Source organism: Lissotriton vulgaris, chromosome 6 (assembly GCF_964263255.1).
Source record: "Lissotriton vulgaris chromosome 6, aLisVul1.2, whole genome shotgun sequence".
Taxonomy (NCBI): Eukaryota; Metazoa; Chordata; class Amphibia; order Caudata; family Salamandridae; genus Lissotriton; species Lissotriton vulgaris.
The window spans coordinates 92720821-92738513 of NC_141694.1; the positions used below are offsets into that span (position 1 = coordinate 92720821).

The 17693-nt window shown below is 50.5% G+C and overlaps 1 protein-coding gene across 3 annotated transcripts in view; it reads left to right on the top strand.

Annotated features, from left to right (window-relative positions):
* LOC147706848 (exportin-5-like) overlaps positions 1 to 17693 on the top strand; it is a 1626836-nt gene that overhangs the window by 750001 nt on the left and 859142 nt on the right. The gene's annotated exons all lie outside the window — the stretch shown is intronic.

Genomic DNA, 17693 nt, shown 5'->3' on the forward strand with positions numbered 1-17693 from the left:
TGGATAAATGATGCCACTGCAAAACTATGGTCTCAGTTTCTTTTGTTCAGCTGAATGTAAAAGGCGTACACATCTGATATTAAAATGCCTCCACACAGAACAACTGTGGAGTTCTAAACTTTCTATACAAAAGACAGAAAAGCAGGAAATTAGATCTTGTCTCTAATGTCTTTTTAGGGCAGAGTCATAAACCTGAATGCACATATGATCCCATCTAATTCTTTACACATTCCTAAGAGGGACAGCATGTACCTTAAAATGGACATAAAGAACCGTCATTTGTGGGTGATAAATCCTGTCTAAATATAGTTTGTGTCATCATAAAAACGGAGGTTGCCCATTTGCCAAGCCCGTCGTAGATAAAATGGTCTTGCAATGTGTTTTTATTTTCAGTTAGACAACCAAGCTTAACTGGTGTAGTCCCTTAGCATCTGCTCATTTCTGGAGCTTACCTAATTTGAGATTAGGCAAGCGTAGCACCACTCCTTCAGATGTTTATAGCGCGATTATAGCAAAAGTAAAGAAATAGAAAAATACACCTATTTCTTTACTTTTGCTATAATCGCGGCACCCGCGCTTTACTATTAATGTTAAAAGGAAAGCGTGGGTGCCACGATTATAGCAAAAGTAAAGAAATAGATGATTTTTTCTATTTCTTTACTTTTGCTATAATCGCGGCATCCACACTTTACTTTTACCATTTAAAAGTAAAGCGCGTGTGCCGCGATTATAGCAAAAGTGAAAAGGGAATTGAAGCGCGGAGAGAGGCACGCAAAGCGCGTGCCTGCGCACATGCACTCTAGGCTGGCCATGGCAGCATTTTTTAAAGCCCTTACTAAAAGTCTTGCAAGATCAGCGCATGCGCTGGGTCAGGCGAGACCTAAAAAGGACTTGCATACATTTTTAGGACGAAGCCTATTGTTTGCTAAAGACATCTTGGGGGCATTCAGAAAGATTCCTTGGGAATGCATTCCGCCTTATGCTTACCATTGGCTTTTTAACTCACATTTGATTGCTTTCCATTTGCTGGCTTTACTTGTTTTAGGCTGTCCAGCTTGAGTTTTTCCCTCCTGTGGAGCATACCCTGTTTATTGTACTCTTCCACCAGTGCTTGCATTCTGTGAAAAGGCTTTAAATCTTGTTCTTACCATGTCAGATTTGCTGTTCATTTAACGATGGGGTCAAACTTCCTGATCTATCTTCCAGGGGAGCTTGGTGTTTACTTTTCTTTATCTGATAGAGACATCTAGCCGCAGATTCCTTAACTTAGAAGGTCTCCTCAGGCGTCAGACTGGATACGAAAAATCTTTTTTCCCCAGCAATACCTCTGCACTCCGGGAGGCGGCGTCGTCCGTCTCCGTCCTGACGTCGGCCACTGAAGTGATGTCAATGGAGCCGTATAAGTCCCTCCTGGTGGGCTGACATCAGTTTTCTTCTTTTCCGCGTCCTAACGGGGATCCGGGGAAGTAATACCTCTGTAAAAAAAAGTAAAATCCTTTTTGAAGGATTTATTTCGAGACCCTTTTCTGTGCAGTAGTCAACCCGCTTGTTAAGGAGATTCTGGAGCCCCATAGGAGTTTGCGAAAGCAGAATAGTATCGTCGGCAAAAGTAAGGGCGCACACGTGGGAATCACCTAACTTGGGCGAATCGTGTTTTGAATTCAGTAAGGAGTCTACCATGTCATTAATATAAAGGAGGAACAGGGTTGGCGCCAGGACACACACCCCTGACACACACACCTCTCCTCACCGGGATCTCATGGGTTAGTTCGCACCTGTTCCCCAGCGAACTTTTGCATAATTATTTTCGTGGAGTCTTATCAATTGTACCAGAATGTTTTCTGGAACACCTTGTTTTAGCAGATTTACCCACAGCAGATCTTGGTACTAGGTCAAATGCAGCCTTAAAATCAATAAAGGCCATGTACAAGCTACCGAATCTTAATTTAGTATATTTCCAGGCAATGATTAGGAGCCTGAACACCTGATCTATGGTGCTGATTCTTTTTCTGAACCCAGCCTGGTAAGGGGACAGTATATCATTATCTGTTAGGCAGTCATTTAGCCTTTCCCGGATCTGCTTAGAATATATTTTTTGGGTTATATATATCAGGCTAATCAGCCTGTAGTTGGCGGGATTGTCTCCACAACCCTTCTTATGTATAGGGACAATCACCACCCCCTTCCATGAAGCAGGGATGAGCTGACCACTACATATTGCGTTACACAATAAATTCAGGTACGGAGCCCATACATCTGGGTTGTGTCTAAAAAAGATCCCCCGGGTTGTTATCAGGCCCTGGGGCTTTCAATGCCTTAATTGATACTATAGCCTGTTTAGTTTCGGCAATTGCAAAATGTAATGGAACAATATCCTCGGATTCTAAGAACCCAAAATTATACCTAAATTCTGGTTTGATATCGAGTCCTCATATGCATATAAGTGTGGAAAATGTTTGAACCAGGTAGTGGGTTGCCAAATAATAGTCATGAGCTGGCTTACTAAACTTTGTGCCATTTGCAATGATCCACCAAAATAGTGGATGATCTGTTGCCCTTGCTGCGGCTAACAGATCTTCCCAGCCAGCATCCTCCCAGCGTTTACGTTCTATCCTTAAGGTCCGGCTATAGTTATTCCTTGCGTGCCTAATTAGAGCTGGTTCTTTAGATCGCAGTGTTTTGATTAAGTGTTTTTTGGCTATTTTACAAACTTCATTGAACCAGTTAACTAGTTTTAATTTATTCTTGGGAGAAAGTTTTCCCATTGCTGCTCTAGTGAGAAAGGGTTCGATTTTTTTCCACTGACATAGAGTGGATTTGAGTAAATAAAATAGGGGTTAAGTCATCATTAGAAAGAAAAAAAGATGAAAGGTCACTAAAAATATTATAAATGGAGGTCAGTGGTTCAATTTTCTTTAGAATTGTCGGCCATCTAACGGCCCGCCTATTATTACACAACATAGGCTGTAGCCTCTGTGTACCTAGGCTAATCTGGGCCTGAAAGTGTTTGGCTTCTAACGATAGACATAGGGGAAAGTGGTCACTTTCCCTCCTTTCCTCTACTCTAAAATCAATCACCTAGCCCAATGTGTAGCGCTTATCATTATATAGTCTATTGGTAAAAGCGCCTGTCCCCGAGTAAAAGTATTTTTCCACTCGATATCAGATGGACATCTACCATTACACGCCCGAAGACCTTTTTCTATAGTAAAATTAAAGATCTGGAGTGCTGAGACTGTACACCTTGTTAATTTTTCAGTACTTAGCTGTGGGATACCTAATGCTTGATCTTCTTCCTCGGTTATTGTTACCATACCCCGAATGGGTTCGTAACAACAATTAAAATCGCCACCAATGAGAATAGGGCCATCATTGGTAGTAAGTTCAGAAATCCCAGCTAGTTGTGTAATTAGCGGAGTTTCTTTTGATCGGTCATGTGGTCTTATATATATATTAAAAAGTAGGAAGGTAGATTTATTGGGAAATTTTAAAAGTAATCCCTGAAGATCACGTGAGTCGATCAATATATCAACTATTTTAGCGTCTATTTGGTTCCTAATCCAGATTAAAAGCCCGGCAGAACGTCTGCCTTTATTAAAGTGAGTTGCTGCAATGATGAATGTTCGATAGCCCACTTTAAATAATGGTTCCAAGGCCCAGGTCTCTTGGAAGAGGCATATGTCGAATTGGTCTATGTAGTTTTGCCAATCTGGTTCCAATAATTTTTTTGTAAGGCCTGCCAGTCCTGCTCGCGACAGATGCCTGCGACGGACCCTCACAAACTCTCTTTATGGTGCTTGGAAGAGCTCCGTGGAGTGTGACGTTTGCAGCATGGAGCTGCTGTCTGCCGGGATGCCCCAAACGGACCCCTCGCGATGCAGGTCTCCTTCTCCAGCGGAGTCGTCCACGTGGCGGGGCTGGTTCCGGCGCCATCGCATCGCCGTCAGTCGCCTACCTCAGGTAAGCATTTTCCCGCCTCACTGGCGCGCCTCCAGGCCCCATAGAGGGGTAGGGAGTCCTGTTGGGACACCACCGGCGGGTTTTCCCTCAGCTTCAACCTAGTGCCCTGACTCTGACACCAGAGTCATTGCAATGTCGGGACACGGCCTGGAGGGGCATCCCACGACGTTTAGCCCTTCCATACCGCTGTCGTACAGCCTTCCGAGGCTCCCTGCAGCATTGCTGGAGGTGCCTGCGGCACGATGCACAACACCGCTTCGGCGTACTCTCTCCCCCTCAGGGTATGATGAGTCTACGCCAGTCCGACTACGAGGGGTCGAGGCCTTTTGGGAGGTCGCTGACGCCGGCTCGACTCGGACAGTCTGGACCTTTTCGGAGGTCACCAACGCCAGCTCGAGTCGAGGCCTTTTCGGGGGTCGCCCACGCCTGCTCCACTCGAAGGGTCGAGGCCTCTTCGGAGGTCGCCAGTTTGACTCGAGGAGTCCAGACCTTTTCGGAGGTCGTCAGCTCGTCTCGAGGAGTCAAATCGTTTTCGGAGGTCGCCAATGCCGGCTTGACTCGAGGAGTCTAGGCCTCTTTGGAGGTCGCCGATGCCGGCTCCACTCGAGGGGTTGAGAACTTTTCGGAGGTCGCCGGCTTGACTCGGAAGGTCGAAGCCTTTTCGGAGGTCCCCGATGCTTCCTCCACTCCGCCAGTTGGGGTCTTTTCAAAGGTCTCCGACGTCGGCTCGGCGTCGCCTTGATGACGATCGACGCATACCGTCTCCAGCTTTAGTGGTGGAGGATGTGGTCCCGGTGGGTTCAACAATTGCAAAGAAAAAGTGCCCCCCTGAGAAGGATAAGAAGTACACATAGACAGGGAATTACATGAATGTAAATGTTCTAGGGCTACTTCAAAAGGATCTTTCAAAACATGTGTATAGAAAAACCAATAGTGACACTAATGATTAGAAAAGTATAAAAATATATTTATTCAATTTGACATAATCTTATTTGTGCATGTGAAACATATTATGTAAATAAAAAAACACACAAAAAAGTCCTACAAAGACTGACACATAACCCACAATCTGAAAGAAACACGTTAGTGTTAGATTCCTTACCTTAGAATATCCCCAGGCGTCAGTCTGGATCCGGAAACTTTTGCGTAGCAGTACCCCTGCGCGTCGGTAGGCGTCGTCTGCAGGCGTCCCCTGCGGCTCCGCGTCCGTCGTCGGCGTCGTGCGCCGTGATGACGTCGCTGGAGTACATAGACGCCGCCTCCGCGCGCTGACGTCAGTTCTTCTTTTTTCCGCGCCAGTGGACGCAGATCTGAAGAGCAGTACTCCGGTCTTTGACCAAGTTTTTCGATTGTCTTTTTTCTCTATTGTGCCTGATAGGATGCCAGGATTTAAGAATTGCGATGGCTGTGAGCGCACGATGTCGGTCACAGACCATCACCGCCTCTGCCTCCGGTGTCTGGGCCCCGACCACGACGTGGACTCCTGCGTCGACTGCCGGGCCCTTACCAACAAGGCTAGGCGGGAGCGGTCCCGCAAGCTACTGGAGCTCCGGGTGTCGGCCCCACGTCGGGACCGGGAGCGGTCCCGGTCCGGCCGGAGGTCGAGAGAGCGTTCGAGGGAGCGGTCGCGGAGCCACGCCGGGCGCTCCGGAAGTCGACGCCACTCGTCATCCTCGTCAGGTAAGAAGCACAAGAAGTCGGGGCGTCGTCATCGTACCCCCGACTCCCCCCGACGCTCGCGCGATGCGGCCGGGGGCTCGGGTGACCCCAACCCCGCGGCTCCGCGAGAGTCGCCGGCGCGGCCTGCCTCATACCCTCCGGTCCCTGGGCATGGTGCGACGCCTGAGGAGATCGAGGCGTTCCTCATGGCCATGAGGGCGCTCGCTTCTCCGACGGGGCCTACAGCGCCTTCGGGCCCAGTGCTACCGTCTGGGGGCCCTGGCGGTTCGGGTGTCCCTGCCTCGGCGCCGTCGGGTGCTCCGGCCCCGGCGCCGCCGACGGCTCCGACCCCGGCGCCGCAGGGGCCTTCGGGATCGGCGCCGGCTGGTCTTCCAGCCTCCCCGGCGCCGTTGCCATCGGGGTTACCCCCGACGCCGCCCCCGCGCGGCGCCGGTTCTCCGCTGCCGGTTCCGGCCGGCGGTGGGGTTCCGACGCCGGCTCTGGGCGGCGCCGTCCCCTTACCTTCTCCGACGCCGGACGCGGCGCCGGACGGGCGTCGCTCGACGCCGGTCCCGGCGCCGATGGGGCCCATGAACCCCGAGGAGCCGGTCTTCATCATTGACTCCGAATACGGAGAGGATGAGGAGTACGGTGAAGGTTGGGAGGGGTCCGAGGACCCTCTGGCTCGCGAGTGCCAGTATGACCCGGACTGGACAGGTGACTTGGGGGATGCCAGTGGTTTGGACGACTCCCCTAACCCTGGTTTGATCTCTCCTCCTTCCGTGGCATCGGTGGAGGGAGCTGCCTATTCTGTGGTGCTGATGAGGGCTGCCAAGGCCTTAAACCTTGAGCTCCCCGTCGCGGCCGTGAGGCCTAACATCCTCACCGAGGTCTTCAAACCGCAGTCATGCCCACTGGAGCCTCTGCTGCCGTTTAATGAAGCCTTGTCTGACGTTCTGTTGGGCACATGGTCCAGGCCCGCTTCAGGTGCGCCTGTTGATCGGAACGTGGCCAGGCGCCACCGTCCTTGTCCGGACGACCCCAAGTACCTGTCTACCCACCCCACTCCTGAGAGTCTGGTGATCCAGGCCTCGACCTCCCAGTCCGCATTCCCGTCGGCCCCGCCCGACCGGGAATCCAAGAGGTATGACCAGTTTGGCAAAAAGGTCTTCTCGTCCATTAGTTTGGGCCTGCGGTCTTGCAACACCGCCTGCCTCTTGGGCCGCTACACCCACTCTGTGTGGGATACGGTCGCGGAGCTGCTGCCAGAATGCCCCATGGAGGTGCGGGCAAAGCTCGGTCAGGCTGTGGCTGAGGGCCGAGATGCAGCGAAATATTCAATTCGGTGTGGTCTTGATACGACCGACTCGCTGGGCAGAGCTATGTCTACGACGGTGGCGATTCGTCGTCACGCCTGGCTGAGATCCGCCAATTTTTCGGCTGATGTCCAGAATACCCTGATGGACATGCCGTTTGATGGCTGTCACCTGTTCGGTGACAAGGCGGACCACGCGCTGGAACGCTTCAAGGACTCCAGGGTCACGGCCAAGTCCTTGGGTCTCTCGACCCAGCGTCAGCAACCGGATTCGTTTCGTCCCTTTCGTGGCCAAGGAAGGGGCGCCCCCACACGTGCTGCCAGCCACGCGCCGCAACAATCCTTCCAACGCGGTGGCGGCCGTGGAAACCGCCGTGGTGGCGGTCGGGGACAACGGCGGGGTCAGACCACACCTTCCCCCGCAGCATCTACCCCAAAATCCTCCTAGTCCGTGCTTTCGGCCCCATGTGACGCCAGTGGGTGGCAGGGTTCGCCATCACCACGCTCACTGGCGCACGATCACTTCGGACAGGTGGGTGCTGCAAATTGTCCGAAGGGGCTACTCCCTCCCCTTCGAGACCTCTCCTCCAGCCATGCCACCGCAGAACCACCGTGTGTCGGGGGACCACTTGACACTTCTGCAGGAGGAAGTTACGGCCCTCTTGGCCAAGGGGGCCATCGAGCGCGTTCCTGGGCCAGAAGTAGGGCGTGGTTGTTACTCCCACTACTTTCTGGTGCCCAAGAAGGACAAGGGGGGCCTACGTCCTATCTTGGATCTAAGGAACGTCAACGGCTTCCTCCGGAAGGAGAAGTTCAAGATGTTGACGTTAGCTCAGGTCTTGGCTGCTCTAGACCCGCAAGACTGGATGGTAGCGTTGGACTTGCAGGACGCCTATTTTCACATCCCCGTCCTGCCGGCCCACCGGCGTTACCTGCGGTTCACGGTAGGCCAGGAGCACTTTCAGTTTATCGTGCTCCCCTTCGGCCTTACCAGCGCCCCACGGGTGTTCACAAAGGTGATGGCGGTGGTCGCAGCCCATCTGCGCAGGTTAGGGGTTTCAGTCTTCCCCTACCTAGACGACTGGTTGTTGAAGGCGGGCTCGCCCCAGACAGTCGTCCACCACCTTCAGATGACGGCAGACCTCTTGCACGACCTGGGGTTCTCCATCAACGTGCCGAAATCACACCTGTGTCCCTCTCAAAAGCTCCTTTTCATCGGAGCGGTTCTGGACTCGGCGCAGTTTCGGGTTTATCCTCCGGAACGGCGGGTTCGGGATATTCAGGCTTTGATTCCCATCTTTCAGCCGCTATCCCGAGTCTCGGTCAGGTTGACGCTGCGGCTGCTGGGACTGATGGCTTCCTGCATCCTTCTGGTGCATCACGCCAGGTGGCGGATGCGGGCTCTGCAGTGGGACCTGAAGTTTCAGTGGGCCCAGCATCAGGGCAACTTGTCCGACCACGTCTTGATCTCGGAGGGCACTGCGAGACAACTGCAGTGGTGGCTTACGGACCGCGATTGGGTCAGGGGCAAGTCCCTCTCCCTTCCCCAACCGGAGCACGTTGTCGTGACGGACGCGTCCCTCCAGGGCTGGGGTGGCCACTTGGGAGAGGCAGAGATCAGAGGCATCTGGTCTCCGGCGGAGTCCCGGCTCCATATCAATCTGTTGGAGCTGCGGGCGATTCGTCTGGCACTGAAGGCATTCCTCCCCTTTGTCAACGGGAGTGTAGTGCAGGTGTTCACCGACAACACCACCGCCATGTGGTACTGCAACAAACAGGGCGGAGTGGGGTCGTGGACCCTTTGCCAGGAGGCTCTGCGCCTCTGGCAATGGCTGGAACGTCAGGGCGTGACTCTGACGGTTCAACACCTGGCAGGTTCTCTGAACGCCAGGGCGGACGAACTCAGCCGTCGGTGCTCGATGGATCACGAATGGCGTCTGAACTCGGACGTGGCGCAAGGCATCTTTCTGCAATGGGGAGAGCCTTGGTTAGATCTATTCGCCACAGAAGAGAACGCGCAATGTCATCAGTTCTGCGCGTTGGAGTTTCCAAGACGGCACTCGCACGGCGACGCCTTTCGGCGCGAGTGGAGTTGCGGTCTGTTATACGCCTTTCCGCCTATACCACTTCTGCCCAGAGTGCTGAAGAAGATCAGGCGCGACCGGGCCCAAGTTATCCTTGTGGCTCCGGACTGGGCTCGAAGGTACTGGTATCCCGAGCTACTCAGCATGTCAGTCGGTCCCCCGATCCGCCTGCCCCTTCAGGAGGACCTTCTGTCGCAGCAGCAGGGGACGGTCCTCCACCCGAACCTGTCCAGTCTCCACCTCCATGCTTGGAGATTGAGCGGCGGCAGTTGAGGCCATTTGACTTGCCTCCTGAAGTCTGTGATGTTATTCTGGCAGCCAGGCGTCCCTCCACTAAGTCGGTATACGCCTGTCGGTGGAACAGATTTGTGGCATGGTGCACAGCAAAGGCTGTGGATCCTCTTTCTGCCCCTCTTTCGGAGGTTCTTCTGTTTCTTCTTTCTCTTGCCCAGCAGGGCTCTGCTCTGGGCACTATCAAGGGCTACCTTTCTGCCCTTTCAGCCTTTTTGAGGCTTCCTGATCAGCCTTCTTTGTTCAAATCCCCGATTGTAACTCGATTCTTGAAAGGCATCACTCACATGTTTCCACCTGTTCCGTTTGTGATGCCTCAGTGGGATTTGAACCTGGTTCTAACTTTCCTGATGTGTGCTCCCTTTGAGCCCCTTCATTCTTGCCCTCTCCGTCTCCTGACTTTAAAGACGGCTTTCCTGGTTGCCATCACCTCTGCCAGGAGGGTGAGTGAGCTCCAGGCTCTTTCTGTCCAACCTCCTTTCCTTTCCATTCATCCTGACAAGGTGGTTCTGAGGACTAGACCTTCTTTCCTGCCCAAGGTTGTTTCGGCCTTTCACATCGGGCAGTCCATCACCCTCCCTTCCTTCTTCCCGCCTCCGCATCCTTCAAAGGATGAAGAGCGGCTCCATCGTCTGGACCCAAAACGTGCGCTTTCATTTTACATGGATCGCACACGCCAGTTCCGGGTGGATGACCAACTGTTTGTTGGCTACGTGGGTGCGAAGAAGGGACGGGCGGTTTGTAAACGAACCATCTCTCGATGGGTCGTCCTCTGCATCAAAGCGTGCTACTCTTTGGCTCGGAAGGAGCCTCCTGTTGGGCTGAGGGCCCATTCCACTCGGGCCACGGCGGCTACTACTGCCCTGGGCCGGGGAGTCCCCTTGCAGGACATTTGCCAGGCGGCTACGTGGGCCTCGCTGCACACCTTTGCGAGGCACTACTGCCTGGACAGTCAAGTCCGGAGGGATGGCTTCTTTGGCCATTCTGTCCTCCAGGACTTTCTGGTGTAGGAATGTATTGGTTCGCAGACCCACCACCGGGGTTGGTATTGCTGGGGTATGTATTCTAAGGTAAGGAATCTAACACTAACGTGTTTCTTTCAGATGAACAAGTTACTTACCTTCGGTAACGATATATCTGTAAGAAACATTAGTTAGTGTTAGATTCCTTACCGAACCCACCCATCCTCCCCGTTCTGCGAACTGATACCTAGGGTTAAGGTCATCCCTTTCAGGGCCCTAGTTTGTACATGGCACCAGTGTTGGTTCTCTCATGGCTCTGCGTCTCCTGGCGCGGAAAAGCTGTGTGCAAAGAACTGACGTCAGCGCGCGGAGGCGGCGTCTATGTACTCCAGCGACGTCATCACGGCGCACGACGCCGACGACGGACGCGGAGCCGCAGGGGACGCCTGCAGACGACGCCTACCGACGCGCAGGGGTACTGCTACGCAAAAGTTTCCGGATCCAGACTGACGCCTGGGGATATTCTAAGGTAAGGAATCTAACACTAACTAATGTTTCTTACAGATATATCGTTACCGAAGGTAAGTAACTTGTTCTTCTAACTACATGCATTCTTGACACATCCCTACTACAATCAGCAGATCATATTGATGTATATGATCTTCCTAACGTTATCTGTTGCACTTCACAGTTGATGTGGCAAATACTGAAATGAACATATAGTTCTGATTAGGTGGTTTCCAAATAAAGACTCTGCACACGTTTCGACAGCCAAGCTGCCTTCATCAGGAGTTCAACCAACCGAATGTTGAGCTCAGATTAATTGGGCACAGTCCATATGTATAGGATATAAAAGGATAACAGCTTTCCACAGGTATGTTTTACAGGAAAAGGAAAAAGGAAGGATACCGTATGGATCAAAGCGCGGATGATCAAAGACTTGAAACAGATGCAGCAATGGTAAAAAAGAGATACTGTCAATGTTGCTACATCATATAGGGGAATGGCCCTAAAAAGATTCCAAAGTAGGCCTGTTAGACCTGACATCCTTGGCGTGGTTTTTCACCCATCTTTTTGCCTCTGACTCATGTTTTTTTGATGCTGTGCTGGATTTCGTTTTTGCTGGTTTAGATGCTTTGGACCCTCTGCCACTGCTGATCAGTGTCAGAGGGTAAGTGCTCCCTCTGTAAATTGTCATATTGATTGGGTATACCTGATTGGCATATTTGTATCACCATGAAGTCCCTAGTAAAGTGCACTGTGTGTGCCAGGGCTGGTGATGACAGATGCTACTAGTGGGCCTGCAGCGCAGATTGCGCCACCCACATGAGTAGGCCTAAACTGATGTCTCAGGCCTGCCAGCGCAGGGCCTGTATGCAGTCAGTGGACTGCCATGTCCGCCTGGCCAGTGTCCCCACTGGCTGGGCCTAACCCTTCCCTGTCTGTGCACACCAGTCACCCCTATGGAAGGCTCAAGGTACCCCCCTGGGCAGCGTGCAGTGCATGGATAAGGTAGAGCATGTACTAGTGCAGGTAACATGCTCTGGTAGTGAGCAGCAGCCATTTTGTGTGCTCACTGCTGTAAGGCTATCTTGCTCCATAGAGTAACATGGGGGAGGCTGGTCCCATTGGATCCCAGCCTATCTTCCCATAGGAACAAGATGGGACATAAGTGAAAGATATCCCTGAACTCCGAATTTAATAACACATCTTTTAGTAAAGGTTGTTTTTAAATTCTGTGTTTGAGAATGGCACTTTTAGAAAATGGCTGTTCTCTTGTCTAAACCTTTCTGTGTGCCTGGGACTGTTTGTGGATCGACTGTCTGGGTTGAGGATGACGGGGTCTGCAGAGCCCCAGGGGGTTATCTGAGCCAGCCCCGTGGATGAAAGGCAGCATCTGCTGCCAGGGAAGTGGGAGGAGATAGCACCTGATAGTGAAGGGCTGTGCCTGCCTAACCTCAAAGCTGGCTCCACCTCCTGCTGGGCGACTGTCACCTCTGTCCCTGGGACAGGGAGGAAGAAGGAAACCAGAAACACCCCAGACCCCCAGAACTGGTTTGGACCGGGCTCAGGGCCCCCTTTGCACAAAGACTTCAAAAGACTTCAAAGGACTTCAAAGCCTTTTTGGGGTATAAGAGAAGGACCCCTGACTACAGATTTTTAGATTCTACAATCAAGAGGAACCTCTGCCAGAAGAAGGACCGCTGAAGGAGCTGATGGAAGATTGCCTTGCTGTGTGCTTTAAGGGCTGACCTATCCTGCTGTCCAACTGAAGGAGAGGAGAAGAAAGGGACTTTGCTGTGTGCTGTGACCCTGCCTGCTTGAACTAAAAAGACTTTGCTGTGTGCTGTGTCTACAACTTGAATCTCCAAGGGCCTGAGAAGAGCTGGCCCCCTGTCTGCAACCCAGGAACATAAAGGTTGCCCAAGGACCACAAGAATCTCCTGTGTCCCCTGAAGCTGCTGTGGGCTGAAGAGATCGTGAAGCCCTGCTGTTTGCCTGACCGTCGGCCCTCTGTTTGGCTGGAGGGTGCCGCGCTGTGCATTGCCTGCCCAACTGGCTGCTGTTCCGTGCTGTGAGGTCGCCGTGTTCATCGACACGTGTTATGTGCAGACCGAAGGTTTGTGGGCCTTCCCCGAGCAGAGCGCACTAAAGCGACCTGTGTGCAGCTTCACCATCGCGACCCGGGGTCAGTAAACCCCCGACGAAGTGCCCCGTACCTTGCTGGTACCAACGCGACTGAGAACGAGCCCGCTGCTCTCCGATTGGACGAGAGAGCCGAGCCCCCTCACCAACGCCGCGACGGGATTGGCCCGTGCGGCGTAGCGTCACCACTGTTGCCGTGTGGTGATTGGCTAGTGAGAAGAGCGTCATCGCAGGCTTGACCCGGGAGCCGCACTGCCATTGGCTGACTCCCGGGTCAGCCAATCACACTGCCTGTACAAAAGCAAGAGCTGCTTTTGTCTCAAAAACTATTGTTGAAGCAAGGCCGCTGGAAGGCAAGATGGCCGCTGAGGGTTTCAGCGAGTAAGTCGCACACTTCACTTCTCCCTGCCACTGGGTAAATGGATGGCTGAATTAATGGTGGAGCCTGGCTTGGGAAAGAATACTTTTCAGTACTCCATACAGCTTCAATGCGACAGGAATCACAGGAAAAGCGGACTTATATCTCAAGAATTAAGCGCAACTAAACGAGTTGCTCTGAATCTTTGGAGGCATTTTACAGCAAACACCAGGCTGTTTATGAGATCCTGGTTTAAAATGCCGCCGAGGCTACAGCGGGTAAATGATGCGAAAGACGGCAAAGAAAACAAAAGTGGGAAGCTTTGTGAAACTGACTCTAACAAAGCTCAAAATGTTAAAGAGAAAGCCAAGATTGATACTAAATTGGAAACAAAGACGGATACAAAAGTATCATTGAATGCGGCCCAGAAAAGCGGAGCTATCCCTAAGAAATCATCCCTGAGAAAGCCGGGCGGTGAGAATCTAGTTGTAGCTTCGGCAAAGGAGAGCGGAAATACTAAGAAAACAAAAGAGAGTGCAATGCGTCAGCCCTCAGTTACGGAGAGCTTTTCAAACATACCTTCGAATCCAGGCGGAAGCAGCGGCGGTGGCAAGTTTGGGTGCAAGTCTGATGTCCTCCCAGTGTCTGCTGCTACAGATGCTGGTGGAAAAGCGGAGCTTGACAACGAAGTTCATGGATCGACTCCGGCATTGGGAGAGAAGGCTGTAACGGGCGCCAGCGCTGGCGCTGGGACAGAGGTTGCTAAGCAACAAAGTGAAAGACCCGATGTGGGGAAGCCGGCTGAGGCGATGCCTGCAACCACCGGTAGCGCTGCAAGAAAGACGAATGAAGGAGCTGTGGCAGGTGAGGTCAGTGCAGTGGCCGCTTCGGACCCTACACAATCTTTGAACCATATGCAACCAGGAAAGCATGTCTCGCTGCACAAGGTCGGTAATGGTTTGATTGATGTTAGAGCTCTGGATGCACAGTTGCCGGACAAGGATAGTTGCTTGATACAAACTACTGATTGCAATACAGGATTGGTGAATGGCTTGGCAACAGATTCTGATATACAAGCATTGCCTTCGCTATGGGTGAATGAAGTAGATTTGAACATGGAAAGAGAAGGAGTCAAATCAGGTGGTGAATCCTCAGCTTCTGCTTCCAACTCCACTGAATTGCACATTATGTCTGAGGCAGCCTCAGCAGAGAGGTTTTACTCGGTAGAGGAAGACTCCCAGTCACAATCACTTCCTACAGGAGAGAGCTCCGATGAGTCAACTGGGGGGGACACAGGTAGCAGCTCTCCGGTCCAGAAATTCACTCAAAAAAAGCGCTTAGCCAAAAGAAAACCTTCTTCAGCAAGCAGCACCACAGACCCTACCAAGAAGCTAGCCTGGGATTATTCTACTACCACATTTTCCTTTTTAGAGCAGGATAGCCCAGCTACAATGATTGGAGAGCAGGGATCTTTGCAGTCTACACAACCCCCAGTCACTCTGGACTTATTATTTAACACTCTGAAATTGATGCAATCCGAGGCTAGAGGGGAAAGTAGGAGAGCTAGACTTGAGGCAAGAAAGGTCCAGAACAAACTGAGGAAAATAAGCCAAAGACAGGACGAGATGGCTGAAAGGGTGGCCCACGTGGAGGAAAGAACTGGGAAAGTGGAGGACGATCTGCGAGAGATTAAATCTTATAAGGAAGAGCATCAGAAGGTGGCTGAAGATGTAAACTGGAAACTGGAGGATTTTGAGAATAGACAGCGTCGAAATAACATCAGACTGCTAGGAGTAGAAGAAGGACTGGAAGGAGGGGACATCAGAATGTTTGTGGTAAATTTGTTAAAAGGGGCTTTCCCAGAACTAACATCATGGCAATGGGAACATGAAATCCAAAGAGCCCATCGCTTTCCGTTTTTCAAAAGAGGGCAGGAAGGAGCCCAAGGGGGGGAAACCAAGGGCAATTTTGATTTTTGTTGGGAATTTTCTGCTAAGACAGCTGATCCTGGATAAGGCCAAACCTGAGTCAAGAAAGACTTTTAACAATGTTTCATTCTTTGCAAGGCCCGATTTTTGTCATGCTACGGTAGAGCGTAGATGGAGATTGAGGCAATTGATACCGGGTATACAATCTCTGGGCTCAGAAGCCTACTTATTGTATCCAGCAAAGTTGAAAATAGTAACCAAAAGTCAGGTTAAGTTTTTCTTTTCTGAAATTAAAGCAAAGGCCTTCATGATCGAAGTTTTGGGGTACAAGGAGCGTTAACTAGAATAATGAAGCTGGATATTTGACATAGAGGGGGTATGAAGGTGGGGAGGAGTGGCGACTGCTGATTCCCTGGCGATCACACATAGGTCATGCGTGACCTATTTGCCTGTAGGGGAGGGTGGGGGAGGGGTAGTCCGGGGTGGAGAAGGGGGGGAACACAAGGGGGGGGGGGGAAATGGCACACATCATGCGTAGTAGCATACATACAGAGCTCCTGCAAAAAATTGGTACTGCTTTTAAGTATAAGGTGGAACAAGGAAATAAAGAAAGAAAAAGGAAACTGGGAGAGTAGGATGGGTATAATTTTTGATATTTTTTAATGACTTGCCGAATTATTTCAATGAATGTGTGCGGTCTTAATGACCTCCAGAAGAGATTAAGGGTCTCTGCTTTTTGTAAGGCATTAAATCCAGATTTGATCTGTCTCCAGGAGACTCATGTTGAGGGGGGTAAAGGTTTTTTGTTAGGGCAGTTGGGGTTTGAAGTATTAGCGTATACTAAACAAACTTCGAAAACACGGGGGGTGGCAATTTTGGGAAGGGGGAGAGAGTGTACGGTGATTAGGAATAAGGCAGACAAGTGGGGAAGATGGGTCATTGTGGAAGTAGTGCTCAGAGGAGCTAGATTTACTCTGGTATCAGTCTATGGCTCAACGTCCGATGAACCGGACATATTTGAATTTTTGGATCAGGAATTGACAACTTGGGTGGAACCTATCGTTTGTTGTGGGGATTTTAATATTAATCGCCCTGCTAGCGTAGAACTTCAAAGGGATCACGGTTATACTGGGCGTAAGAAGAGGGTACATAAGGCAATAGTAGATTTGGCCGCACATAACGCATTATCGGATGTATGGGCAAATTTGAATCCAATGAGTGACGGGGACACTTTTTTTTCAGCACCCCATAGAATTACTGTTAGATTAGACTATTTCCTAATTTCTAATGTTTTGTTATCCAATGCATCTATTACAAAGTTACCACGTATGATGTCAGATCATAACCCATTGTTACTGTTATTGAATCTCAATGGTATAACCAGAAAAGCTTATAAATGGACATTTGAAAGGGCATTGTTAAAAGATGAGAGTTACTGTAAACATATGGAGAAATGGATAACCGAATTCTGGTTTAATAATAAGGGTAGCTCAAGTAGTGGTAACATCTGGGATGCTTTTAAAGCAAGGATAAGAGGTGAGACGATTAGTTTTACAACATTCCGACGGAAGAGTGAAAGAGAGAAGACCGAACAGCAGATGAATTCACTTCTGGCTGCAGAGGCAGAACTTAGTAGACTTATTATAGCGGGGAGCCCACTGGATCAAAAAATATTAGAAATAATGGTCTTAAAGAGTGATATTGCTGAAATGGTTACGAATAAAACGGCTGTAAATTATTTCGCAAAAAAGGAACAGGTGTTTGAATACAGCGAGAAGGTGGGTCATATTCTTGCTGTTAGAACTAGGCAGAAAACCAACGCTGGGGATATTAAAAGCATGGTAGATAATTTAGGAAATGTGATATTAGACTCTAATGGTATAAGGAATGAATTTTGGGAATACTATACAAACCTATATGATGGTGACAACAGGATGGGTATTGATGAAATAAGTGTTGAAATAAGAGACTATCTGGGAAATATCCAGCTTGATATGTTGGAAATGGAAGATCAGACTAAGCTGGATTCCGATATAACGTTAGAGGAAGTAACATCAGCATTATTAGAACTCCCATCCTCTAAAGCCGCAGGACCAGATCTCATTCCAATCGAATTTTACAAAACATTTTTCTCTTCTATAAGAGCAGAGTTACTAGATACTCTTTTACAAGCACAGAGGGAAGTGTCAGTCCCAGATTTCTGGGGGGGCACTGAGATTATTGTCATTCTAAAAAAGGGTAAGCCTCCTACAGTCCCAGGGTCGTATAGACCAATCGCCCTTATGAATGCGGACGTGAAATTATATTCCAAAATTCTGGCAACAAGGCTGTCCACCGTTATAGAAAAACTAGTTACATCAGAGCAACACGGATTTATCCCAGGAAAAGGCACCACTACACATGTTAGAACAGTGATCACTTGCTTTGATGCCATGGAGGTTATTGGCGGTCCTTTGGCAGCCTTATTCCTAGACGCCGAGAAGGCTTTTG